The 27569-nt window shown below is 44.1% G+C and overlaps 1 protein-coding gene across 3 annotated transcripts in view; it reads left to right on the top strand.

The window, feature by feature from the left end:
• The window catches only part of SPATA13 (spermatogenesis associated 13), a 165800-nt gene that overhangs the window by 69672 nt on the left and 68559 nt on the right, over positions 1–27569 (top strand). Inside the window, exon 1 of one of the 3 annotated variants that reach the window (XM_087759452.1) lies at positions 10636–10921. The exons of the other annotated variants lie outside the window; for them this stretch is intronic. The gene's annotated coding sequence lies outside the window, so the exon portion shown is untranslated. Of the gene's footprint in view, positions 1–10635; positions 10922–27569 lie in introns of those variants that run through there. 3 annotated transcript variants of the gene reach the window in all.

Genomic DNA, 27569 nt, shown 5'->3' on the forward strand with positions numbered 1-27569 from the left:
ATTTTGCTGGATTGCAAAGGAAAACTGGGATTCAACTAATGGAGTCCCTGTTATGTCTGGATCCTGAATGTGCCTTGTTCCCATCGTAGTATCCAGCTGCATCTGACACTCCTGATTGACCTGCCTGCTTTTCTTTTGTCTTCAGTAGATCTTTAGGTTCTGCCTCATTGCACATTAAAAGACCTATATCCTCCTTTCACTGACCCAGGCTTGCCCTCATTTGTCCAGAGGCCCTTTCCAAGAGTTTGGGGAAGGAAACCTGTGTTTGGGAGTTGATGTCTCCCTGTGGCTGAGGGCAGCATTGGCATACGTGTCTGCCTGTGGCAAGCCTTGTTTGTCTTTCATATTGTTTTCTTTCTCTTCAGCTTAGTTCAGTGTGTGTTCATGAAGATTTTGAGGATACTTTTTGCCTAAAGGTGACTATATGCATGCACATGTAAGGAAGGGAAAGAGAGCAAACACAGCTGTCCTCTGGACCCAACCGCTCCCTTGCTCAGTGTGCAAATGCTGCCTGCAGCACTGATGGGGGTGGGGAAGAAGCTGTGACTTCTGCTCGTTGCAAGTGTCCCTCTGTCTGCTTGCAGCACTACAGAGGGAATACACTAAGGAAAGCATGGAGAAGGTTAGGGTAGGTAGAAAGACCAAGGTTTCACTGTGCTTTTCCTGTTTTTTCCTAGGGAACTGCTGCTGAAGTCCAGTTTCCAGAGAGCTGTGCAAGCAAAAGTGTATTCCAATGTATGTCATTGTGTTGCTGTCACTTGGATGACTGTATTTGTTGGTGTACATAACCAGAACTGAAACATATATCTACACACTGATGTAAAAAAGTGGGGAAGAGTCTTATACTACATTATTTGCAAAAGGAAATAGCTCCATGGCTGCCCTTCCTTTGAGTTGCTGTACGTCCCCTGTTTTGACCAAGTACACTGCCCTGGCAGTAAGGCTAAGTGGGGAAGATGCACATTTCAAGAACTGGTTACTCTGTGCCCAAGAAATGCTTTGCACAGGTTCGAAAGGGAGGCATCGTCAGGAATCCTTCATCCCATGGAAAGGCCTAGAGGTCCAGTCCAGCTCAGAGGTTTGGGTTTTGTACAAACGGGAAGAGGTTAGCTGGTGAATCCTGCACCCTTTCCTTTTCTAGGTAGAACCAAGTGTCATGTTTTCTGAATTTGGCAAATATCAGCAAGAAATTCAGGCTATTTATGTCCAAAGTAGTAAAATTTTATTTTGAAATGTGCCATTTGGCCTATTTAAAAAGAAGCAGGGGCATTTCTATTTTTAAAATCAATACATTAACTTTATTCTTGTTGTTTAATTTGCAACCTATGGAGTCTCAAAGGGTGATAATTCAGTCCTTTTAACTGGCCTTTTTAAAGTCTCAGAGGAATCCTAAGCATATATAGTGTTCGCTATATATAACAGATCTGTGTACTTTTACCTGAGTCATCATCCTCCTAATTGTATTGCTATTTGTTTACTTAAAACCAAAACACAAGTCTCTGGGGAAACCAAACTATGGGTGGTTTGAGCCACATTGCGGTCACTTCTCCGAGGGGCCTGAGCAGTGTAAATTCTCATCCCCACTGGTAAACACCCCAGGGTGTGCCAAGAAAGCCAAACTAAATGGCACTAGGTTTAGGGGTTTAAAGAAATTTCTTTTAAAACAAAGATGCTTTTTCTCCCTCTGTCAGTAACATGCTTCCCTACAAAACTGTTGTTTTCTGTGTAGTTTCCTGTGACTTTATAAAAAGCATATGCTGGGCTCTTTGTTCAGAAAACTCCCCTTCCTTCTACAAATGGAGAAAACGATGCTTTTAGGAGGCTGAAGTCCTGTGTCAACTGACATTTGGCTGTTGGTTGTAGCACCAGCTTAATTATAATCCGACAGCCACTGTACTTGACTCACCGACAACTAAACGTGTAGCCTGATGTAACCGACTCTAGGAGCCATGACTGCGACTTAGCAAAACAGGGTGGAAAATGTCACAAGGGCCCCTGCAGCTCAGAGAACGATTCAGGCAAAAATCTGCAGTGAGTTTTGCAAAGGCTGAGCTGAGCTGCCGTTTTTGTGAGCAGGGATAAGCAGAGAGGCAGGCAGTGTCAACCGCTCACAGAGGGGAAGAAGAGAAAACCCTGGTGGGATATGCTCCACAGGTCACAAGTGGGAGGATGCGCTGGCTTTGCTGACCTTACGGAGCTACGAAGGGCGAGTTTCCAGGGGGCCAACAGGACAGCAGTGCTGTCTTCATGCTGGTGATGCTACCAAACTCTGCAGGGGTCATCCCCACTGCTAAACTTTTATGATCTGTAAGTGGTTCTGCTTCACCTTCCTTAATAGACTAACATTTCCACAGCTCTCATCAACAAAGTAATCAAGTACCTCCACATAGGAGTAAATGTCTTCTAAATAACACAGTCGATTTAATTTGATTTGGGGCTTGCTGAGTGCACTCACACAGCAGGATGTCAGTACAGGTACGCATGGTAAATACAACACCCACAGTGTGGCACCAGTGTCAGAGTAAACAGGTTTCTGTCCTGAACAAGAGACCACTTTGTTCCCCACACCTGCTCCTGCCCTCAAGTGCCAGCAGATGAGTTGTGGCCCTGCTCTGGGCTACCTGGCCACCAATGTTGCCTTGCCTTGCCAGGCTCCAGGGGCAGACAACTTGGGAGGCCAGCTCCTCAGCCCCAACTGACAGCTGAGGCTGGAAAAGAAAATGTGACAGAGCCTGTGCAGTAAATTCCAAAATAACCATCAGTGAGCAAGATGTGTTCAGAATAATATGGTCCTGGCAAACCAGAAAAAAAAAAATCTCTCCTGATTTTCTCGGCATCCTGGCAGTGTTGTGGATGGAGTGGATGGCTGCAGTACATCGCTGCTGTACTGAAGTTCTCCTGCAGCCCTGAGGTTCAAAGACTTCTCAGAGTAGGTCTAAGCCACTCTTCTCCTTTGGTCCCAATAGGCCTCCAACCATCTGGGTTGCAGATCAGCATATGAAGTACCATGCAAAAAAGCTCTGTGTTTCTTGCCTTGGCGAAGAGATAAGAGCAAAGGTCGACAAACTCAGATTCAGCTGAAGCAAGGAAGAGCAAATTCCAGTGCCGAGGGCTCTCCGCTCGGTACCCAGATCCAGCTGCCAGGCATTTAAACCCACAGGCTGTGAGCAAGAGATGGCATGTAAAATATGAGAAGTGGCCAAGTTTATTTAATATGTTGGCTTTTCCACTGCTCTTAGCACTGTTATCAGAACACTTAATTTAGTTACATGGAGCAACGTGGAAAAATACTGGTGAGCATAAAATGAAAAAGCTACTTCCAGGTAGCTTCCAAATTAACTATTAGTCCCTTTGCATTGCTGGAAATCTAATAAGGCACGGATTACGTATAGGACTGATGACTTCTAAAATATGCTCAGCTTCAGCTTTTATATACATATTGCTCAAAAAGCCTTGGGGCAGGAAAATATGAAGTCATCTTGTCAGGACCTCAGTGCTGATACCACTAGGTCTTCTGAGCTGGCTGTTCAAAGGCTTTCTCTCCATTCCCACGCGGCAGCTGAGAAATGTCCAACTCTGTGTGCTCAGGGATCGTTTTTCTCAGTCATTCTTTTGGGATGGGACCACTGTAGCTGGAAGATGAGCTAATCAGCCCTCCAGTATGGGACAGCCCAGCTAATGGGAAATCCCAAATAAGGCAGGCCATGTGGAAAGCCCTGGGGAGTGTGACAGCAGCCACCAGCTGGGGTCCATAGAGTTCACCAGAGCTGCAGGCTCTGTGAGGGTTTGCTCTCCTGACTGGTGTTCCCAGGGGCCCGGGGAGCCAGACTTGTCCATGTGCTTTGCCAAAGAGCAAGGCGTGCTGTGTAGAGAAGAGGGTTTATTCAATGGGGACTTAAATGGACAAATTAGATATGCTGCCCACAGCCACATACCACACTTTCCCTCTGTGATTGCTTGAATAGTCAGTGCAGTATGACTGGAGAGAGCTGGGGACCTGTGGGTTCATGCCAAAACTGCCTAGAACATGAGAGTAAGCAACAGTCAACTCTTTGCTCCCATGTTGGCTTGAACCTATATATACCCAGGACAGGAAAGCAGCTACTCACGGGAGCGTCTCAGACTATAGCATCCCGTACAGACACAGCATGATTTGCTTCCTTCATTGTATCTGTAGCTTTTAGATCTTTTGTGCCCTGCCCGCATTCTGGCCCTCTATTTGGCTGCATTTTGTATCACCAAAAGAATGAAATCCAGCTTCTTCACCCTTTCTTCCTCCCACTTTCCTTCACCACGTATCCCTGCTGCTCACCTTGTTGCCAGCTCTGGCACTGCTCTGATTACGGAATAAGCTGATTCAACTCACTAAAATGGCAGAGAATTAAATCGGGTAAACAAGTTAATAGGGAGAGCAGCAGTCATGTTAGGCCTTTTTGGGGGACTCTCCAGCATGAGTAAACCTACCAGATTCTGATACAATTCCTTCCAGAGGCTACTGGTGGCATTGGTGTCACAGCTTGGAGTACATGCAGATATATCACATGTTTAAAGAACAATGTTCCGCTTCTGATTGATTGATTGACTGATGCTGTATCACAAGAAGGCTGAGCTTTGGAAAGCATCCAGCTTGCAAGTCCTGCCTCTCTGAATACTTTTTGCCCAGAAGATTCATGGCCAGAGGAGGAAATTCTAAACTGTCAGGCAAGGCAGCATGCAAACTGGTCTTTCAACTTGCTGGGCCAGCTGAGCAAGAGACTTGAACACTAGTATTTGAAGACCTTTGAAAGGATTTTTCTTTTTAGAAGGTGAACTGCCTACCACAAAAGATTACTCCTCTGTGTACCCAGGACATTTAGAAAGTAATTTGGAATCACTCCCACAAGTGTTCAGCCCTTTTTGAAGTATGACCAGCTACAGCAACCTGTACAGTGCAAAAGCCAGCAAAGGAGGAGGCAGAATGCCAGCCTACAAGTATTTGCTACAAAAATACGAGAGAAAAAGAACTGACATTCCCAAAATGCTTCTGAAGCAAAGCCAGGGGTGACTGCACCAGCCTGCTGGCACTTTAGACTGATATTTGACACTCCCCGGGTTTCCTTCCTCCTCTGAGCAGGTGTATTTCATCAGCGGGCGAGTGCCACCGGGGAGGGGGAAGATGGCGTCGGCGTCCCAGGGCTGGGGTGGGAGCTGGTGTAGGCTTGCAAGCAAAGCCGTCAAGAATCACAAGGTAACTTGGTAAATCAGAAGGCAGGAATTAAAATGAATGTACAAAGGTCTGATGGACAGAGAGAATTTAATCTTCTGCTCTTTTTTCCTAATTTTTCTCCTACTGCAGTCCTCTGACAGTGTGTCCAAGTACAAGCATTGCATTGTCTGAACGGACTCATTGGTGGCTCAAAGCTCTCAGGGCCCTGAAGGGCAAAGGAGCTGCACAGTAGGTTTAAACAAATCAACACTTTCATGGGACTTATTCCTGTCTATGTCAAGAAAGAGCTTTTCCTTGAGAGGAGATGAAAGGTCTCCAGCGCTGTGCAAACCATCCATCTATACTCACCATGGCTTGTAAAGTCTGTGCTGGGACAGATCTCAGGCTCAGCTAGGAAATAGCAATAACGGCTGTTGTTAATGTGAAGCTGCAGCTGACCCATGTTAAGATGTTATTGTTCCCTGAGCACTTCTTCCCCATCAGGAAGCGCCCCAACCCAAGCGTGGTCCTGGTTCATGACTGCATGTTGTGAATGCTCTGTCACTGCTGTGTGAGCCGGTTCATCTCACAGGCTGCAGAAAATTAAACAGGAAAAACAAAAGAACCATTTTCTGTTAGTTGAGCGAGCTGAATTGGCTCATCAAACTGTCAGAGCAGCAGCAGAGCTGGCGTTAGGTGGAGGTGAAGACCACTGCCCAGAAGGGAGAGAGAAGACTCATTGCCCTGTTTCAGTGGTAAAAACCCATTAACTAATGCAGGCACCTTGTGAAACCTCACTCTCTGATGCAGGGATACAATTGCTCATTTCATCGCTCCCTGGCACAGTTCTCTGAAAATGATCTGGGCTAGCCTCAGTGATTTTCATAGGAGATTTTTTCCAGATCATTGTAAGACTGAGAAGGGGGACAAAATGTGCCACCCTGTCAGCAGATCTGAGGAGACGGTAATCTTCAGGGAAGTGTGGGAGGGATAAAGAAATAACCTCTTAACCCTGTTCATCTGTGGCCTGGACAACATCTCTGGCTGTGGCCTAAGGGTACAGCCAGGCAGTATATTTAAGCTGGGCTAAAAGATAACTACTGCCAAAAAGTGCCAGGCAGCCTCTCTCCTTTTCCTACTTGGGTGCCCTTGGAGCAGCACTAATGCTTGTCTCTGTGGTGAGCAGGTCAGGGAGTTAATACAGGGTAAAAAAATCCAACAGGAAGAAAATGAAGATTTTTCTGCTCAGTGAGTAAGATAAAACAGCTGATGGTGGAGTCAGACAAATGCCAGCTCCAGCATAAAGAGATGGGAAGAGGACAACCCTTTCAACGGCAGCTGCTGTTGGAGTGGCACAGCTTCATCGTCAAGAGCAAAGACATTGCACTTGTGCTCCAGTTTGAACATACAGCACCTGCCTCTACAGGTGTGGCATATCTATTTGCTACAGCTGATAGATCCACCACTGTGGTATGTAGGGCCCAGATTCAATAAAGTTCAATAAGGTGATACCAAGGTACTTTCCAGAACACCATACTGAACAGGGGTACTGTACAAATTTTAGACAGCTTGAGCAAGTGAAACAGCCACAAATGAGCTCAGTTCATTGATCCGGTTTGTGTAAGGGGCATCCCTTCAAAGTGAACAGGAATTTTATCTTTAGCTTTTGTAAGAGCGGACCACAAACCTTCTTGTTTTCTTTGCTGTGTGCTTTTATTCTGGGTTTTGCCTTTTAAGTTTGCCTCAGTATTTTGTGGCCTTCTATGGAGAAGACCCTTCGGGCTGCATCCGGCTGGACTGAGCAGGAGCCGAAGGAAATGATTCTGTAAAACCCAATGTGCAGTCGGAGTGCTGAGGAGGTCAGCCCTGAAATGGAAAGGAGTTCTCAGCCCCAGCTCTGACAATCTGCTAATCCTTTCTGACACTTTTGAAATGATACTGGAGAAGCCCATTGCTGGATGTAACTCGGTATTACATTCTATAGGATAGTTCAAGGATGCCTATAGAGAGTTCACGATTTGCATTAAGGGCTCTGTAGTTTCCTATGTTCTCCCTGCTTTGTTTTGCTCCCTGTGGCTAAGACAGTACCCAAACTTCCCCCCCCCCCCCCCCGCGGCCCCCACCAAATACGTCCTTGGCGCACATAGCAATGTAAATAGATGCCGAATACGTGGCCTGAATAATTAAGCTTTAAAAATCTAGCTGAAAATCCATTGTCACACAAAATGGACCATACAGATAAGAAGCAGGTAATCGAGAACAGTCTTTTACTGTCTGCACTTAGCCATAAATGCTGGCCAGAATTCAGGAAGGATTAGGTGTTTCTACAGGAACCGGAGCATTTGCAAACATAGCACTAAGCAGCTGCTAATGCTTTGTGCCTGCAGCTCTGGGCCAGAGCCCATTGCTTGTGCTCCTTCACTCCTTTGCTTTCTAAAACACCGTTACAAAAGGACACAGGACTTTTCTGCCATCTCATCAGTATAGTGGTTCATCTTCAATAGCAGTCCTAGTCAGCGTGCTTGTGCAACTTTCTGTTATCTCATCAAGTCCTGTGGATGATGTTGCCCAATTGCTACAATTCTAGGTTATCTATGTATGTATGATAAAACAGTCTAATTGCGATATAACTTCTGAAGAAACAGTCCAAGCAGGATATCATCGCTAGTTGGTCAAAAACAGACTCAGAAAAACCAGCTAACCAATCTTAGCACAAATTATATTGTGTATATTTACCAGGAAAGGTACTTCTAGAGTCCTGCTAAAAATAACTTGCAGGATGTATACCACTGTTGTTGTTTGGTTTGGGGTTTTTTTGTTTGTTTTGTTTTTGGTTTTTTTGTTTGGTTGGGTTTTTTTCCCCCCAGTTAATAGCTTATTTAATGGAAACTGGGCTCAATTTCCAAACAGCAGAGAGACTTTAGTACTTATATTCTTGCTAACAGCAGAGTATTTTTTTGATAGGTACAGTGTACAGCAATAAATCTAGTTTACTTCTTGTATATTTTATCATTTTTTTACTAGATGATACTATGTTATTCGAAGTTGAGTTTTTGAGTTTGGGATGTCTGATTTTATATACCATGTGCAGAGGACCACAGGTGCTTCAGTCACCTTCTGAAACAGACCTTCAGAGCTCAGCCAGCTGACATTCCTCAGGCACCTGCACGGATGCAATGCAATAGCATTTCAGTGGCTTACAGTCTGTAGGATAAGGGAAGAGTATTGTCCCATTTGACTGAGAGAACACAGGCAGGCATAAAAAGGCTTAGAAGGAAAATTAATATTATGTATAATCTAGTGTAAGCGGGGGCTGCAGTCCTACTGCACTGCTCACCCATCTGCCTGCACTCCCTGACTCTGCATCCAGCCATTGCACAACTGTGTTACGTCAGCTTAAGGAGCTGATGAAATGGAAAATTACGGCTTCTGGGTGGGTTGGTTTTCGAGTGGATCAGCTTGCTGAAACGGCTGCCCCAGTGGCCCCAGCAGAGGCACGGTGCAAGGCAAACACAGGCTGTGGCAAGGGACGCAAGGAGAAGATGAGGGTGATGCTCATTTGAGGGTGATGCTCATCTTGAGCCTGTCGCTCACAGCTACCAGCTGCTCAGGTGCAGTGTCAAGCTGAGCTCAACAGCAAGTCCCAAGAAGACCTGGCCAGAAGTGGAGCTCCCACGCACCACCTCGGTGCCACCAGAGCTACAAACACGTTTCATTTCCTCCATGGGCTTAGCTGAATTGTTTGGGGAGCCAGGGCAGGGGGCTAGCAGTCCACCCTTTTGGAGTTGCTTTAAAATATTTTAAATACTTAAGCAGATTTTGTATACTGAAAATATTTTGCCTTCATATATCCAGTAAGTGTAAATTGCACAGCAGCACTCTTTTGTGCCATAGCTTTATAAGCTTCATAATACCTACCAGAGTCTTAAAACATTTACAATATTTAAAATAACACTTTATATTTGGTATTGGCTCAGGATATTAGCTGATGATAGTTTGAGAAATATGTAATGATGCTGGAACTATATTTCGGAATCGATCCTTTAAAAAGCTTAATGAAACCTCCCCAAAGGGATAAGACTTCCAAAATCATGAGTTGTGAATGCACATTTAGACCTTTTCTTTCTCTCTTCTTTTCCTGAGAATTTTCCCATTGAAATAACAGCTCAGGAAATGACTAACGAGTCTCAGCTGCACTCCAGCAAAAAGATGTGGATGAAGAACTTCTCTGATTCTTTTTTTGTTTTTTTTTGGTTTTTTTTTTGGGGGGGTGGTGTATGTTGTGAGGAAGATGAGGATGCCTGGATGTTGGGGGGAAGGTTATGGTCACTTGTAATGAATCTCAAGGTTGGAGGAAAAGAGGTTATAGCTTCCAAAATGCTAGATCTCTCACTCTTTATGCTGCTCTGCTCATTCCAATCTTAAACACGTATTTAACCCTGCTCAAAGACAAGTTTTCCTTAGTAAATTATAGAGAATTATGCCTTTAAAGAGATCTGTAAATAAGGCAGTTTTTATAAGGCAGCATTTGAGTTAAAACACTGAAATGTTGCTTGTAAAGCTCTTTTCAACTCCAAGTATCAAGGTTCGGGTTTTGTTACTTTATCCCCCCGCCCCCATCCTTTTGCGACTGGGGTCAAAAAAGCCCTGCAGGGCAGCCTGGTTTTGCACATGCTGCCAGCCTGCTCCCATAGCCGAAGTTACCAGTAAAAGGGCTAGAAATCTGAATGCAGGTCTGTGTACGGCGGCTGCAGTTCGGATGAGGGGATGCTTTAAAACCCATGTGATCCCTGCGGCACAATTCTCTTTTATCCCTCCTCTGCCAGAGGCTAAAGAGCTCATCTCCATAGGGCTCATCTCCATAGGACTGGGGGAGCAGAGCCTTCTACAGGCTTTACTTGTTTCTGACCCTCTGCTATTTCTCCCAGTATGTTGTGGCTTTATAAACTTTACTGGGAACTTTTAAGATGTTTTAAGCATCTTTGGTAGAATCTGATAAATATATGTGAATGTCAGAGGAAAATATACAAAACATTTTGGGACCTCCGTAAAAGTTCCTAAAGCTTTTCTTCACTTACGCATTAGAAATGGGCTGTTTATATGAATAATGGATTTTTTCCTTTCACTTGGAAATACACTTCCTTCAAAGAGTTGTGGAAGTCCTTAATATTAACTGCTGTAATGAAACAACCCCTTGGTCTGGGTGTGAAGTCTCTAGTGTATAAACACTCCCTCTCTTTATTTCTTCCTTAGACAAATAAAACCACATAAACCAGCCCGCTGCAGGCTGGAGAAATCTTTCTCATAACAAACTGTTTTATGCGGATGGCTTCTGAGGGGGGCAAAAACTTCTGTGTGGTTACTATGTCAACAAACGACGGGATTGAGGCATTTTTCTCAAGGGCCTACGTCTGCAGAAGGCTGAGGGAGAACTGATGGAGCGTGTTGAGCTGACACTCTTCCAGCTGTTCCTCCCCCTGAGCGCAGGGGAGGCAGAGGAACGGCTCCGGGGCGCAGCGGCTCCTTCGGAGACCCCCAAGCGCTCGGCGGAGCCGTGGAGGGCTGGGGCTCCTCACCGAGGGTAACCTGGGCTGCTCAGAGGCGGCCTGGGGCGTTTCGGGGGGAAGCTAGAGCACCCCTGCTTTTCTTTGCGCTGAGCTGAGATCCTTACCTGGGTTTTGGGAAAGATTTGTACGTGCAAGCATCTGCTGCGCTTTCTGAGGAGTCCGCAGCGAGGTAAGACGTATTTTCTCTAACAAGTTTCCTTACCTGCTCTTTCTCCCTTCCCTCCCTAAGTTACGAGCCCTTGCCAGCGTCCTGGCCCTGTTACACCCACAAGCCTCCGAGCGTGCCTGCCTGAGCGCCGCGGCTGTGGCCCGGGGGTGGCTGCGGCCCTGCGGCCTGCGAGGCACCCTGGCCGGAGAGGCGGCTCCAGGGGCAGGCAGCTCGCCCTCCCAGTCTGAAGCTTGGCCAAAGTGACTGGGGTGTTCAGCTCTGGAGTCCCCTGTGGCTCCGGCCCTCGGAAAACTGTGAAACATAATCCACAGTCGAGCGATGCTATCTCCAGTTTGGGGTTATTCTGGGGTCATGAGCGCTTGTGCTTTTTGTTACTGCATGAGTCAGGTCTTGTACCTACATGAGGTCATTCCTGTTCATGTCTGATCTGGTAAATTAGTTAAGATGAGTGAGGAATGGTAGATGTTGCTGAGGGGAATTCAGTGCTGCCTGGGACACGAGGAGATGTGCTGAGAGCTGCCCGTGTGTAGCTGGAGTTGTCCTGCGCGGATGCTCCACCGCCCTTCTCCTGTGCAGCTGCCCACGTCTCACCCCTCCTTTTCCAGCACAGGTCTCTCGCCATTCCCCCACTCCATCCTCATGTATCACAGCTAGTCCTGTTTGGGCTAGTTTGCTCATGGGATTTTGGAATTCATCACACAAGCACATTTTTTTCACAGTGAAAGTGAAGCCAGTGTGTAGCATTTTCTGCTTCCTTTACACCCACAAACTGAGTCTTAAAAAGCTGCTGCCTCCTCGACTCCTGTTACTGGCATCAGCAAACTCTAACAGCGACGCACGGGGCCTCACGTATCAGGCCACACAAAATCCATCTCAGTGCTCCTGTAGGAAAAGAACAGCTGTGTGGAAAGATCAATAAACACGACCAGTTGCTCCAAGAGTCATAAAATGGAAAGACTCCACAAAATAAAACGTGTGTCAGGGGACCCTGGCTCCAGACACTGCAGGAGAAGTCCTGGGACACGCAGTAATTAATGGGAAGCCTCAGACTTGTTTTCTTTCAGTGGTTCCACACAGAAAAATATTTGTTTTAGGAGAGGAAATGACAGGGGTAGGAAGATATACTTACCTGTGCAAAAGGAAAGCTTGTTTACGCTTAATGCATTGGAGAAATTGTTCATGAATGGTTTATCTATGTGAAAATAAAACACTTGCAGTGCTGCCAAGGCCAGAGGGACCTCAGGTGAGCTGCATAATTGCTGGCTCACCCTCTGAGCTTAAAGTGGCTGGGGCTGCTTTGGTTTTTTTCACTCTCTTTGTACACAGAAAACCAAAAAAAAACCAAACCTGTGAAAAACTGTATGAAAACTGTTTCAGTGAAATTTACTTCTTTCTACCTGCCTTTTCCACGTTACTGTAGCTCTTTGCTGCTTTGTTTAATCTGCGTATTTCCCTAAGTTTTTGCCGAGGAGAGAGGAATCCCCTGGGAACACGCAGCTCCCCCTTGTTGGCTCGCTCTTGCCTCTCCATCACCACCCGGAGGCTCTCGCCTCCCAACCCCTGGCTCTCCCCAGCCTCTTCTGGTGTGGTGGTGCTTCCCCATAGCTCTCACATCTCCCCCAGCCTGGTCCACTCCTGCTCTCCTACCCATATTCCGCTGCTGCTTTCACGCGTGCTCATGCTCACCAGCCTACGCCTCCCCTCCTCCTTGCTCTGCCACCACTTTGGGAACCGTTGTTTCCCCTGAGCCTTCCCTGCAAGCACCCCGTCATGACAAGTTTCCTAAGGAATGCCTCAGGCTCCACAGCGATGTCATGTAGAAGGGAAAAGAGCTGCCAGGGGTTATATCTTTGCTCCAGGGCAGGGTATGCAGGATTCGTGCAGAGCTCTGAGAGCGTTTCTAGGCAAGCAGCTGCCGTGGTGGCCAGTGGTTCCCCTGTCTATACAAAGTCTAACCTAAGGAGGGTTGTTTTTTACCCCTTCCCTTTGATTTTTCTTCTTGGAGCTTTTTGACAGCTGTGCACCCATGAACGTGGATCTTGAGGTGTGACTGATGAACTAATTAAGCTTTCTAGACGGTTATAAACCTAAATCCTAATATTAGAATAATTTGTGTTGTGTAGGGGTTTGCACATGTGTGAAAACTTATTGGTAAAACTAATGCAGTAATTTATACCTCTTCAGCTGAAGTGGGGATTTGCAAGGGGATCGGAGGGAGTGGGTGAGAGCCTACAGCCCCTCTCGGTGCAGCTCAGGCTCCATGCTGTGTGCCAGGGCCATCAGTCCCTCCTGCCATTTCCTCCCCCTGCTGCGTGTCTGCATTCAGGCCCCTAATTCATCACATGGAAACCTGCAGTCCAGCAAAGATGTCCATGTAGTGTGTTGGGTCACTGCAACTGTATTAGTAGTAGAATGGTCCTGGCTAACTTTCCTATGCAGGCAAAGGCCAGCGGTCTGCTTTGAGTCTCACTTCTGCAGCCTTTTGCCCATATGGGAGCTCATGCAAAGCCCACTGAATTCCCATTCATCTCGGTGGGCTTCCACTCTGCCTCACTGCAGCTAATCTCACTGCTAGGAGCTCCAGGATCAGGTTCTTTGATTCTGCCTCAAATCAGTGTTAAATTCTTCTAAAATAAACGGTACTGCTAGGCAGTATCTTCACTGTTGGATTCACTTTGGGGCTGAGCCGTTCTTCGACATGTGCCGTCACGATTAGATTCTTCCCCTTCTGCAACAAGAATGTCCCACGTTGCAACGGGGGTGTTGCAATGACACGCTGCGGGGCACCGTGTTGGTGTATGGGCTTGACTGAATCAAAAGCTCTTTTAAACCTGTGTGCTGCAAGCTGCTTGTCTTCCTACAAGGCAGTCGAATGGGCAATGCTATCTGAGCCCTGTGTGGTTTCACCTCCAAATCTCCCTTTCCAGCAACACTTTGCACTGTACTGACACGCATGGTTTCCTAAGAGGCTGGTCCAGCCCTGCTTGGCTTACAAGGCAGCATTTCTGTTCCCCGTTTGTACTAGATTTACCCTGCCATAGCCTAGAAGCAGAGGAATCACGTGAAGTTGTTGATTAAGAATTCCTGCCACTGATGTCATTCATGGATGAAGGCTCTGGTTCTGTGTTTAATCAAACGTGGCTAGAAACACCATAGGAATGGTCACTTTCAGTTGCAAATAGTTTTGAATTTTCATAAGGGATTGGAGAGACCATGTCGCTATTCAACAGGTATTTGCAACCACTGTACAAGGCCTCCTGCTCTGAGCATGGGTGTGACAGTTTGTGAATCTGGGGTGAAGCAGAAGTAAATTGAGTACACAAATGAGTCTCCAAGTCCTCAGACTCCAAGAACCCTGCTGCATTTGGGAATGATTTTGAAACTACTCAGGATCAGTTCTGTAAAACCCCATGGGTAGATCCCAAACTAGAGTCAAAAGCCAAAATTCTCTCTCTGTTTCAAAGAAACAAAATGTTATTGATAAAAGTCTGTAACATCACCTATAGAGACTGAATCTGCCTTTTATTTGCTCTTTTTTTTTTTTTCAAAATGGGACTATCATGATCTTCACTTGTCAGGAAGCCACAGATAGAACCCTTGCCTTCCTTCCACAGAGAATGAAGTTATACCCTTCTCTTCTGATCTGTAGACATGGCTCTTCTGATGTCAAACCTAAGGGAGACGGACAAACCTGAGGCTAGGATATCTGATGTTAAATTGAGATAACTCACAGATCATCAGTGAGAGTAGTTCATGTGTAGCCATGACCAGAATTTTACAATGGTCTTCTCAGAGCCAGCCTTAAAAAAGATGAAGAGATGAAGGTACTGCTTTTCAGATGGGGGCACAACTTTATTTTAATTCATTGACTGACATGTAATTATGAAGCACCATGCTGCCATCTCGCAGGAACAGCAACATGTCTGTGCAGCACATGTAACTAAAGGTGGCATTTTTGGACACTGACCTTAGACTTAGAACCCAGACCAGTGATGGAGACATCCAGACCTAAGTGGAAAGAGGATAGTCATAAAACCATGGCTGCACTGTGTGGTGTGGGCACTCGTCACACTCCGATCTAATTTCCTGGTTGGAGATACAGGAATCCTGGGAAGGTGTAAGAGCGCCATGTGATTCTGCCCATGGACAGGGACTTTGTCTCATGCACAAGATGGGCTATGCTTCCTAAAACCTGGGACTTGCTGTGTGCCCACGATGCATCACATCTTCTGTGCAGGATGTGCACCCACGTGGCAGCGGCATGCCTGAGGGTCTCGTTGGCTCATTGCAGCCCCTGGTGGGCTCAGCCCCTGGTCATCTAGAAATTCTTGGCAAATGGTCAAAATCCTCCTTTTCCAATCAGACTACATTTCTGGATGGAAAAATGTACTATTTGAGCCGGTAAGGCTAATAAGTAAACTCAAAACCATGTTAGTGTTTCCTTGCCCTCCTCTTTCACGCCCTTAGATGAAGCAAATCAGTGGGCATAATTTCTGAAGACAGTGCATCAGTAGATGCCCAGCTTCTCAGGGAGAGCTCTATACCAAGATTTCCTTGTAGTCTTTGTAAATCTCTTCCAAAGCCTTTTGCCTTTCAGTGGATTAGTACAATCAGCAAGCAAATCTCAAATGAATGAAGAGCAATCAAACATGCCAAAGTCGTGAGTGACTAATTGGTACTTGTCACCATTCTTCCAGTTTGCAGTAGCATTCCTGATAGCGGCATTGAGAGTCATCTGTTCTCAGAGGGGCCACAAATCTTGTTGGAGAATCTCATATTTAATTACATGATTTTGTTTATCTTCTCATAAGAATACTGACATGTTGTCCTATGAGGTTTGAAAAGAACATCACCAATTTACTGTATCTGTTAGCAGTCCCTGTTTCTTGTGCCGTTTTTGTCATCTAAATAAAACTGTCCTTTAGATTTCAACACACAAGGAACAGTGTGATTTGCCAGGCCTTGATACCACTCTCCCTCTGCACATTCCGTTTCCAGAGCCCTAGAAGGACATAGGCAGAACTCATTTCCAGGAGTTTATGAAGCAGCTCTGATAAACTAAGCCTGTTATTCAGATAAAAAGTTAGTGCCTCTGCATGAGCTCAATGAATATTTTCAGATAGAATACTTGAAGGGAAGGGAATATAGGGAAATAATTTATGCTTATTAGAAACATTTAACGTGACTGTATCAGAAATATTTATATTTTGTGAGTCTTTTAAAATTGCTATTGTAAGCAAATGAAGATGCATTATTTTTATCTGTTCGCTGTTCAATTAATGATTCCAAATCCTGGAATATCTACTTTTTTTTTTGGAAGAAAATAATAGTGATGCAATTGCTGATCAGCAGACAGCTGATCCAGAAGTTTTATATTTCATGAAATAGTGTCATTGTAGTCTACTGAAAGCAAAAATAAGAGTCAAAGACGTAAGTATTTGTAGGAAGATGAAGTATCTGGGAGACGGACGCTAACAGCTTTTCCTGTCTGCTGCGATACAGAGGACTTTCACACCTATATGTGTCCCAGATGAGGGGAAAAGGTCAAGGTCTGCGAGATTGACTTGAATAAGGCCATAGAGGTTTTTAATTAGAGGATTTTAACAAGCTTCCCAACTAGATGAGAATTACAGCTGTCGGTGAGCTCCTGTGGCAGTATAGGGCAGCAGCAGTTATCTTCATATGCTCTGTGGAGCGTGGACAGTTTTTGAATGGTAGTTGTGTAGTGAATTGATTTAGCAGGGGCAGGCTGAAGACCCTTTTCTGCAGCTTGCAAAAGCAACCCCATCTTCAAGGAAATTAGTCTGTACTTTGCACTGTTGGGGCAGCGTCTGCTCCAGTTTTATAAGGCAATATATTCAAAGCTTAGCCAAGACAATGTAAATCTTCACCATGTAAAACTAGTAGCCCGAATTGCACAACCTGAACCATTGAAATGTTATTTTATGTCTTCTTGGTCTGATTTAGATTTAAGCAAAATACCTGACACAACTGACCAATTAGTAAAATGAAGCAAAAAGAAAAATCACACGAGTTCTAATCTGCTGATTCAGGTATTTTATTTCTAGATGTGACAGGTTTATCACTCTGTGCAGAGCTTTAGTAGCTGGCACCACTTATTAAAACAATATAGATCTTTTTTTTCCTGCAGCAAATCACAGACAGTTCTCGCCTAGAATATTGTTGAACTGCAAAATACTGAGACAAGCGTGGAGCCAAGGAGCGAACCTGGCTCATGTCATGCATGTTTAGGTCTTACACTGTAACAGTCTAAGAATGCTGTGATGGATAATTATATACTTACAAGTATAAACACACATATATGATTTTAATGATGACCACCAGGTAGAGGTACTAGGTAGGTGATGAGAATGTGAAGGGTATTGTGGTATATTGGTTGTAAGTCTTCCTTATATGAATTCCTCAAAGGTAGAGTTTTAATAGCTCCTACATGTTAAGCCTTATGTGTGTAAGGAGAGGTGTGACTATAGATCTCAGGGCATTAAGAGTGCCCAGTTGAGCGGCTCTCTACTGGGCAAGGCAGAGGCTGGAAGAGCAGAAGCTTTTTTTGGCTTTTGGGGTGTATTTGCAACCTTTGCTTATGAACTTTGGGGAAAAAGATAGGACAACTTGATTCTTTGGGCCAGCAGCTGAGCCATACTGACCATGAGGAAAAAAAACCCAACGCTGAGCCATAGTGACTATGAGGAAAAACAACCCAACAATTTTGGCTCCCAAGAAAAAAACTAAAAGAAACAAAAGAAGCAGAGGAAAATCTGTTAGCTTTGGGGAGCTCACCTCAGATGAAAATGCCACACTGAGAAGCTATAGTGCAGAGGACAATTAAAAGTCTTTCTCTGGAGAAGAGGTATCTAGTGGTGATGAATGACTAGGTGTTACCTAGGGAAAAAAGTCCACAGAGGAAAAAAACAGTGAAAGATGCTAAGCTCCCCCAGTAGGGAAGAGTCCGTATCAGGAAGAAGCAGGCAGGTAAACTGTCTGTGGCTCAGAATACGTGATCTCTACAATGCTTTTTTCTATAGATAAAAAAGTCACTCTATAAAAAAAAAAAAGTTACTCTACAGTAACTGTGTTTTCTGTTACTGGCTCCTGGTCTATAGCTCCTTACAGAACAGAGCGCTTAAAGTACAAGGCAAGGAGAAGGGGTCACCATCACTCGGGGGACGACAGCCCAACCAAGGCCCCTGCAGAGTCAAAGGGCTGCATAATTACATGTATAGCAAGTGATCTCCTCAGGCCTCAGTGGTGTTTGCTCTTCCTGCTACATTCATAAAGACCATCACAGCACTTTTGCCTCCTCCTGGATCCCTGGTTGATCCCTGAAATTGCATAACCTTCCTCTTTTCACTGTGCACAGCTACCGCTCCTGTCTCCTGTCATCTACTTCTTTATGATACATGATTCCTCTTCGCTTGGGGCAAAGTTCCCCAGCGTTCTCTCAGCCAATCTTGCCTTCAGGTTTGACTGTTATCAAGTTCAGAGTCAGACTAAAGAGTCAGTTCATTGCCCCGGCAACCCTCCCCCTCTTTTTAAAATATAAGCATCACATTTTCTATTCTTCAGTCACATGGTATCAGTCTGTATTTGAAAAACTCATTAATCACCCTTGCTAATGCACGTGAAACGTCTAATTTTGGTTAATACTGTTTCTGGGAGAGAGACGGTCCTTTGTATTATTTGGTCTTTTGAGAATTAGGTTTTGCTGTTGTTCTCAAACTATTAACACTGTATGTAGGTACGTGGTCCTAGAGGAGTTGTTCCACTTGTACTAACTGGATTATTTTAAAGAGAAGGAAAACAGTTTACAGGAGTGAACCCCCAATTCGTATCAGTCAAATTACCACAGTGGTTCAATAGGAACATAAAACATGGCTTACTTTTGCTTCCCAAATCGTCATTGCATGAAACCACATTAACAGATAATACTACGCATTATTGTGATAAGAAGAGTTGTCACACAATTTTAAGCCAGCTCCAAGCAATATTGGAATGCAAATTTCAACAGCCATTCTGTTGAACAAAGTCTTCTAAATCTGTATGTATTCATACTGCTGGCACGTAGTGCCAAATTAACAAGGAAAACATCTACATCATTAGAAAGAATTATATGTCTGAGATGTTACATAATTTAAAATTCCCCTGTCTCTTTCCCTCCTTTGTCTCCCTGGTGGGAAACTGGAAGGGAAGAAGAATGTTATACCTCTTGTTAATGAAAACCACCAAAAAGTTTCTGAAAATTCAGCTTTGTCTAAGATTTCCTTTCAGGACACTTAATCTTTGAACCAGTGAAGTTTCTCAGTATTGCTCTCAGCACAGGTTCCATAGCAACCTTTGGGTTTGAATTGGAATAAATTTCGAATATGTTTTACAAGAATATTTTGAATCTAAGTAGGGTGACCATAAATGGAGACACAACTGTACTGAAGAGCTTGCTTTGATTAGTCATTGGGTCTAACACTCTTATGTTTGAAGGCGATGAAAAGTATTTCCATCAATCATCTAATCTACTACAAGTGGCAATCCACAATATGTTTTCTTTCCTATGCAGAGCATGCTGCACTGCTATGAGGATGGCAGCAAGACAGAACTTTCTAGCAGAGTGGGATATGTGAAAGCCAAGTTTGGCAAGATAAATGAGAAGTTGTAGAAGACAATGAAATGCCAGGAAGGGAAAGGACATGACTACTGAGAGCTAAGTGGATAGGCTGCAAATGGAAATTGTCCAAAAATCACAAGTAATATGACAGAGAAAGCTGAGCTTTTACCTTCTCCTGGAAGGTATTGCCACATTTTTAAATTCTTAAACCTGCTTTGTCAAGGCACTATGACTTAGTGTGCTTAATGCTCGCTACGATTTACAGAGAAATAATTATTAGGTCATTAGTTAAATTAGACCCAGAATGCAAAGAGTTACTAATAAAAAACAGATCAAACAAAGTATTTTTTCCTTGCCTTAGAGACACATTCATGTCAAAGTATCATTAAACAGAAAACCATCTTTTGCACGGCGTTAAAGAAGTCACCAGAGAACTGGAGACTGTACCACCAGAGAACTGGAGCCTGTACCGCTCTCATAAGAAATTTGCATTTGGGAAGTAGGAAGTGAATGGAACAGTGACAATGCACGATTTCACGCACGTGCTTGACAGATAACTACAGGTATATTGCAGCCTTGATCTTGCAAGGAGTTGGTCCTTCCAGTCTCTTGCAAATTTATGTTCTAATGGTCTTTATAGAAACTGATAAAGCAATGAAATTTCATCACAAATGCATTTACTTCATATATTTTGACAAATTTATTTAGTGTTACCTGCTTATTTTACGCTTTCTAACAGATCTGCATAGCTTTTCTAGTACAATTTGCTGAAGTATTTAAGTCTGAGGTTCAGGTGAAGAGATGAGGGGCCCTCAGCACACAAAAACTGCAGGGAAAGGCCGGTATCTACAGTGCTAGCGGCTCATTAATCCTGGATACAACCAGCATCCCTTGCATCTGAGATCTTTGTCCCTGTGTTACATCTTTCCTCCGTATCTGAGAGTCAGTTTGAAGGTATCTGACCTGCGGTTGTAATGGAGTCTGTGGGACCACTGCTGCTACCTTCAAGGCAAGACTCTTTGATCTCATCCTCGATTTTTCATAATCAGTCAGAACGTCATATTTGACATTGCTATATTTTTTTCATATTTCTTTGTGTTATGCAAATGCTTTACGCTCCCTGAAAACATACTGAATTTGATTAATTACGTTAAACAAACTCAAGAGCAGTTTAACTACACTGTAACTTGGCTTTGCTTCTACACAGGGCTCACCTTACGTATGCTCCTGGCAACCAGCATTGCTTTTTAGAGGCCATCTTTCCAACTGCTGTGTGCACAGGTAGCATCAAGTAAGAGTTAATTTGGTGTGCAAGAACCAGCGGTCTCATACAAAGCCAACTCATTTCTTTCATTCACCCAAACTGTCCTATTGGACTAGGCCACTGAAATCTAGCTAAAAGTGACCTTGATTTGCCTACTAGGCATCACCTGCATCCTGTTAGATTTAATAATTAATTCATTCATTCTTTATCTTGGTCAGCTTTCTTCATTTGTTTTTCCTGATTAAATTAAGGAGTAGAGATTTTCATAAATTAATCATCCCAGTGGTTTCTATTTTATTTGTATTCTACAGCTCTAGATTAAACTTCCCAGCACTGCTTACATATTCTGAAGTTCTTCTCTTCCATATGTCCTCCATTTCCTATGATAAGAAAATAAAGAAGGCTTTTATGCATGTGAGGGAGTAGAAAATATGAGTCTGTTATAATGTTCAAAATTCAGATGTTCAACAGCCCACCCAGCTACCCACTTGAGGCAGGACAGGTACCCTGCAGCAGCTGCTGAACTTCACCCACATATTTTGTCAGATGTTTCCTTCTTTCTAATGAAGGAAACTTCTCTGCAAAAGATCCTGGATTCATTTTTACCATGCTTAGCATTTCCATGACTGAGGAGTGTGCGTCCTTATTCTCTTGTATTTTCTACTAGCTCTTAATTATTATAATTTCATGTTCTACTTGCATATGGAAGAACTGAAGCTAAGAGCTTCAAATGAAGCCAGGATCTGTCCCTGCGTTAATACTGTTGCAGAGACTGAATTACAACCAGAATGCTTTTTCTAAAGAAGTAGATAATGCTGTCTCTGGGCAAACCACGTGAGTAAAATGGTTCAGCCAGTTAACAGATTAAATAAACCAGATTGAAATCTTAATGATGACAATAATGATTATGATAATGATGATGTTAGGTTGCACCAACTAGAAAAATAAAATCAATGCAAAAGTTTTAAAGACTAATCGTGTATAGAAACCTTGTTTAAAAACAAGTTCCTGTCTAATACCATCAGTTTTGGAATTGGATGACTAAAGGGAAAAGTTTGGCTGTTTATGATACTACGAAATTAATGTTTGAAAGCTGTTTTTTATAGATTACTGGGTTTCTGCAAAGTCCTGTAATAGGACTTAAAACTCACTCAGAACTGAAACAATTTTCTTCTTGTCTTTGCCACTTGTTGTCCTTGCTTATGACAAGGGTCAGCATTTTTACGTACAATGATTTGGAACTGTTTGAAGCAAGCTATTGCCCTGTTCCAGTGTGTTAATCAGGACCTTGTCATCAAAAGTAACCTCCCAATAATGAACCAAGGGCTCCGTGACTCCTTGGCATGCTGGGTGCTTTGTTGCTGTGTTGTTAAAACATGTTTATGTTACTGATGGAACAGCTTAGCTATCCAGGAAGAAAACAGCCAAGTTGGCTAAACACCTCGCTGGTACACACTTGTGTAACACACTAGAGAAAAGGTTAATGTGGAACGTGATGCCTCCTGGTACACTGGCCGCTGAGAGAGGAACGATGGATTTTGGGAAACTGGTGGCATTCATCAGTAGGGCTCTGACTTTCCAGCTCATAAAAAAGTTGAGTGAGTTAAACATGTTACTTAAAAGCTGATTGACAGCACAAAATATTAGTAGCATGTGGAGAAGCTAGAAGAAAAAAGATCAAGAACAGCACGCTTTTAAGGGATGAATTATTTATTTATGATTTATGTATTACAAGTCACTGAGATTTTTAAAAAAACAGGAATCCCTTCTTAATGGTACAAGAAGCAAGTACGACCGTCATTTAAATATACAGGCAATAGTCCAGAAACTTAACTTGCATATCTGCCTGTATGTCCTCTTGCCAAATGCACTCCCCTTTCTCATTCTCCCCTGGAAACCCATCCTTCCTGTTTGTTCCTTCACCCCTCTTTCAACGCCCATGTCTGCGGGGCCGGAGGCACCCAGCTCTCAGCACCCTCCGGCAGGACTAGGTTTTCAAACAGACATGGCATCACCTGGGCAGGACATTAAAATCAAACCATTTCACCCAGGGTACAAATTAATTATGGGAATTCAGTGAAATACGAGGATGTGGAGGTCAAAGAATTAGTGTAAAAGAAAGGAAGCAGGAAAATTAATGGAAGATTGCCCCAACAGAACTAGAAAATGGTGTGTTCTGCATGCAGCCTCTGATTTAGGAAGACAGGAAAGTAAAATAGAGGGAAAATCGTTCTGTATTCATCTTGTTTCTTGTTCCTCCTTAAGTCACTTGGAGACAAGAGAGTTGGTTAGATGTCTTCTTGGTCCAAGCTAGTGCAGCAGGTCCTACCCAACAACTTGCTCTTGAGAATGAGATTCAGAAATCTGGCTCAAAGTCTTGTCCTGGATCTTTCACTGTTTATTTCTAGTTTATCTGGTTTTATTTTAAATATTGACATCTCATCTGGTATCTTTTAAAATAGATACATTTCTTGTATTTTATATCAGCTGCACTTTAACCTTAGTGTTAGAAACTCCCTTACTCACCACTGATAGTACTGAAGAGATAATATCTTTGATGAAGGTTTTGCATAGTCTTCCTTATGAAAGAGGCTCTAATTACTGAAGAATACATATAAACAGGTTTTGCTTTTATGGATGTGATCTGTTGTGTATTTTCTGTGTGACAGCATGAGGAAGAGAAAGAGGAAGAGAGAAAACTGTAGGAACTTTTTCATCTCATTGCAAAGAAATCAGACTTTCAGGGCATAGGACAGTGGTGTTTTTTGTGTACTGACAAAAGCAGTATCAAAGCAGTATCACTTCCAAGCCCTACAGAGAATATTCCTCTGCTGAGGACTCAATTAGTACATCGGTTTACCTTAGCAACACCGAGGTACTCAGCTCTTGGGCTGAGGAATTAATCTTCTTAAAAGCTTTAAAATATTGTTAAAAATAAACCAGGAGCACTTAAAACATCTTTTCAGGTGGTGGTTGTTAATCTGTTCTCCTCTGCATCTAGTGTCCAGGCCTAATTGCCTTGTATGACCTGGTGATGAATTGGTCTTATGAATGGTGCTGTGCTTGTATTACTTTGCACTGCTAACCTAAATATTTGCAGGGAGTATTGCTCTTCTTACAGGGCCTGCTTTGTATTGTGTGGAGTTGTTAAGGTTGAGATGCCTTAATGTAATCGATACAGCAACATGCAGATGTGCCTACTTTTTTCTTCTTTTTCCAATTTCTTTCTTTGTTGTTTTTCTGTGTTCTGACTATAGTAAAAGGTTTGCCATGAACTGATGGTAAGTGAACTGTTATTCCATTTTTCTATATTTTCAATTTAATTTCAAGCTAATGAAAAGTAATGGATGAACATCCCTGAAAGCCAACTCTTTTATTTACAGAACATATACAGCATGGGAAACATGAGCGAGTATTCCTTGCGTTGTTTCATTAACATGCCTAAACTCAGATCACCAGTATGAACATATTACTCCTAGCAGCGTGTTTAGTGTCCAAGCCTTCTGAAGCCTTCTTTGCTTTGGTTGAGACTGCTGGCAGTGGTTGTAAAAAGTAATAGTAGTTTCCAGAGAGGGAATGGTCCTCTGAAAATGTAACAGATTTCCAACTAGTAGCAATCAAGGGCAGAAATTCTGCAGCCACCATGAATTTTACCAGATGCTAAACCATCACGTGATTGAAATCCTGCTTGTCATGTGGAACTTAGACCATTCCCATATCTGCCAGAGGGACAACACAGCTGGGCACAAGCAATGCAGTTTTCTGGAGTGCATTGAGGATAACTTCCCAACGCTGGTGACTGAGAAGCCAACAAGGAAAGGCGCTCTGCTGGACCTCCTTATGCTTACAAACAAGAAAGATCTGGTTGAGGATGTGAAGGCTGGGAGCAGCTTTGGCTGCAGTGACCAAGAGTGATGGAGTACAAGATCCTGAGAGGAGGAAACAGGACAAATAGCAGGATCACAGCCCTGAGCTTCAAGAGAGCATACTCTGGCCTCTTCAGGAATCTACTTGGAAGAATCCCAGAGGAGAAGATCCTGAAGAGAGCTGGTTGACTTTCAAGAATCACCTCTTCCTCCAGGCTCAAGAATGGTCCAGTCCAACAAGCAGGAAATCAAGCAAAGATGGCAAGAGGCCTGCATGGATGAACAAGGAGCTCCTGACAGAACTCAAACATCAAATGGAAGCATACAAGAGTGTGTTTGGTTTACATGGCAGGGTTTTGGCAGTGGGGGACTACAGTGTGGCCTCTGTGAGGAAAGGCTGGGGCTGCCCCATGCCAGATGCAAATGGTTCCAGCCAGCTCCACAATGGACCCACTGCAGGACACAGCTGAGCCCATCAGGGAAGCTGGTGGTGCCCCTGGGAAAAAGTATTTAAGACAGGGGCAAAACACTGCACAGTGAGGAAAAAAAGTGTGAGAAACAGCCCTGTGACCGCCAAGGTCAGAGAGGAAGGAGGAGGAGGCAGAGCTCCAGGTGCCAGAGCAGACATTCCCCTGCAGCCCGTGGAGACACTATGGTGGAGCAGGTATCCATAGTGCAGGCCATGAACAGGACCACCCTGGAGCAAGTGGGTGTTTTCTGAAGGAACTGTGGCCCTTTGAGAGCCCACACAGGAGCAGGTTCTCCTAACAGGAACTGCAGACCACGGAGGAACCATGCTGGAGCAGGTTGATCCTGAAGAACTGAAGCCCATGGAGAGAGCCCATGCTGGAACAGTTTTTGAGGGACTGCAGCCCATGGAAAGGACCCACATGGGAGCAGGGGAAAAGTGTGAGGAGGAAGGAGCAGCAGAGATGAACTGCAATGGACTGACCAGAACTGACCACAGTCCCCCTTTCACCTGCGTCACTTGGGCGGGGTGGGGTAGAAGAGTGGGGAATGAAGGAATGAAGCTGAGTCTGGAAAAAAGGGAGGAATGGGGGGAAGGTGTTATTTTAATTTGCCTTTGTTTCTCACTATCCAAACCTATTTCAATTGGAATAAATTTAATTAGTTTTCCCCAAGTGGAGTCTGTTTTGCCCATGACAGTAATTGGTAAGTGATCTCCCTGTCTTTATCTTGACCTACGAACTTTTTCATCTTATTTTCTTCCCCTGTCCTGTTAAGGATAGGTAGTGAGAGGGTGGTTGGGTGGGCATCTGGCAGCCAGCCAAGGTCAACCCACCATGAAGATGTAGAAGCAGGGGCAGGTGACCTGGGAGGAATGCAGAGACACTGTCCAAGCATGCAGGGACGCGGTTAGGAAAGGCAAAGCCCACTGGGAATTGAATCTGGTGGGGGACATAAAGGACAACAAAGAAGGCTTCAACAAGTGTATCAGCAGTAAAAGGAAGACTAGAGAAAATGTGGGCCTACTGCTGAATGTGGCAGGGGACCTGGAGACAAAGGACAAGGAGAAGGCTGACGTATTCAGTGCTTTCTTCACCTTGTTTTTTACTGGCAGTACCAGCCTTCAGCAATCCCAGGCCCTGAGTGGGAACACATGGAGAAAGGAAGACTTATCCTCAGTAAGCATCAGTTCAGGGAACATTTAAATAAAGCTGAATGCACAAGTCCATGGGACTTGATGGGATGCACCTATGAGGGCTGAGGGAGCTGGCTGATGTCATTGCAAGGCCAGTCATGATGATCTTTGAAAGGCTGTGGTGACTGGGGGAGGCTTCTGAGGACTGGAAGAAAGTAAGTGTCACTCCTGTCTTCAAGAAGGGCAACAAGGACGATCTGGGGAAGTACAGGCTAAGCAGCCTCAGATCAGTCCCCAGGAAGGAAGTGGATCAAATCTTCCTGGAAGCCATTTCCAAACATATGAAGGACAAGAAAATGATTGGGAGTAGTCAACATGGACTTATGAAGGGAGAACCATGCCTAATCAACTTGATAGCCTTCTACAACAAAATGACCAGCTCAATGGACAAGGGGAAAACAGTGGATTTTAGCAAGACTTTTGACACTGTCTCTGATAACATGCTTATAGACAAACTGATGAAGTATGGACTAGATAAGTGGATAGTCAGGTGGATTTAAAACTGGCTGAACTGCTGGGTTCTAAGACTTGTGATCAATGGCATGAAGTCCACCTGGAAGCCAGTCACTAGTGGTATAGCTCAGATGTCAGTATTGGGGCCAATACTGTTTAACATCTTCATTAATGACCTGGATGATAGGACAGAGTGGACCCTCAGCAAGTTTGCAGAGGATACAAAACTAGGTGGAGTACCTGATACACCAACTAGAGCATCTGACATATGATGAGAGGCTGAGAGAGTGGGAAGTGTTCATCCTGGAGAGGAGAATGCTCAGGGGTATCTTGTTAACATGTATAAATACCTGGTGGGAGTCAAGGGGTAAAAAAGATAAAGAGGACAGAGCCAGACTCAGTGGTATCCAGTAAAAAGACAAGAGGCAATGGGCGCAAACTGAAATATAGGAAATTTCATTTAAGCAGAAGAAGAAATGTTTTTTATGGTGAGAGTGGTCAAACACTGGAACAGGCTGCCCAGAGAGCTTGTAGAGTCTACATCCTTGGACACTCAAAAAACCCCTATTTAAAACCTGACAGTACACGGCTCTGATTAACCTGCTCTAGCTGACCTTGCTTTGAGCAGGGGGGTTAGACTAGATGATCTCCAGAGGTGCCTTCCAACCTCAACCCAACCTGCTATTCTGTGACGAGCAGGTACACACATCTAACATATAACTCTGCTAGACTCCACCCAATTGGACATTTGTTCACTTTCTGTGCCTAGATCTCAGTAAGCCAGA

The sequence above is a fragment of the Nipponia nippon genome, unplaced genomic scaffold (assembly GCF_047370975.1).
Source record: "Nipponia nippon isolate SJK-2023a ecotype South Korea unplaced genomic scaffold, ASM4737097v1 scaffold_2, whole genome shotgun sequence".
Taxonomy (NCBI): domain Eukaryota; kingdom Metazoa; phylum Chordata; class Aves; order Pelecaniformes; family Threskiornithidae; genus Nipponia; species Nipponia nippon.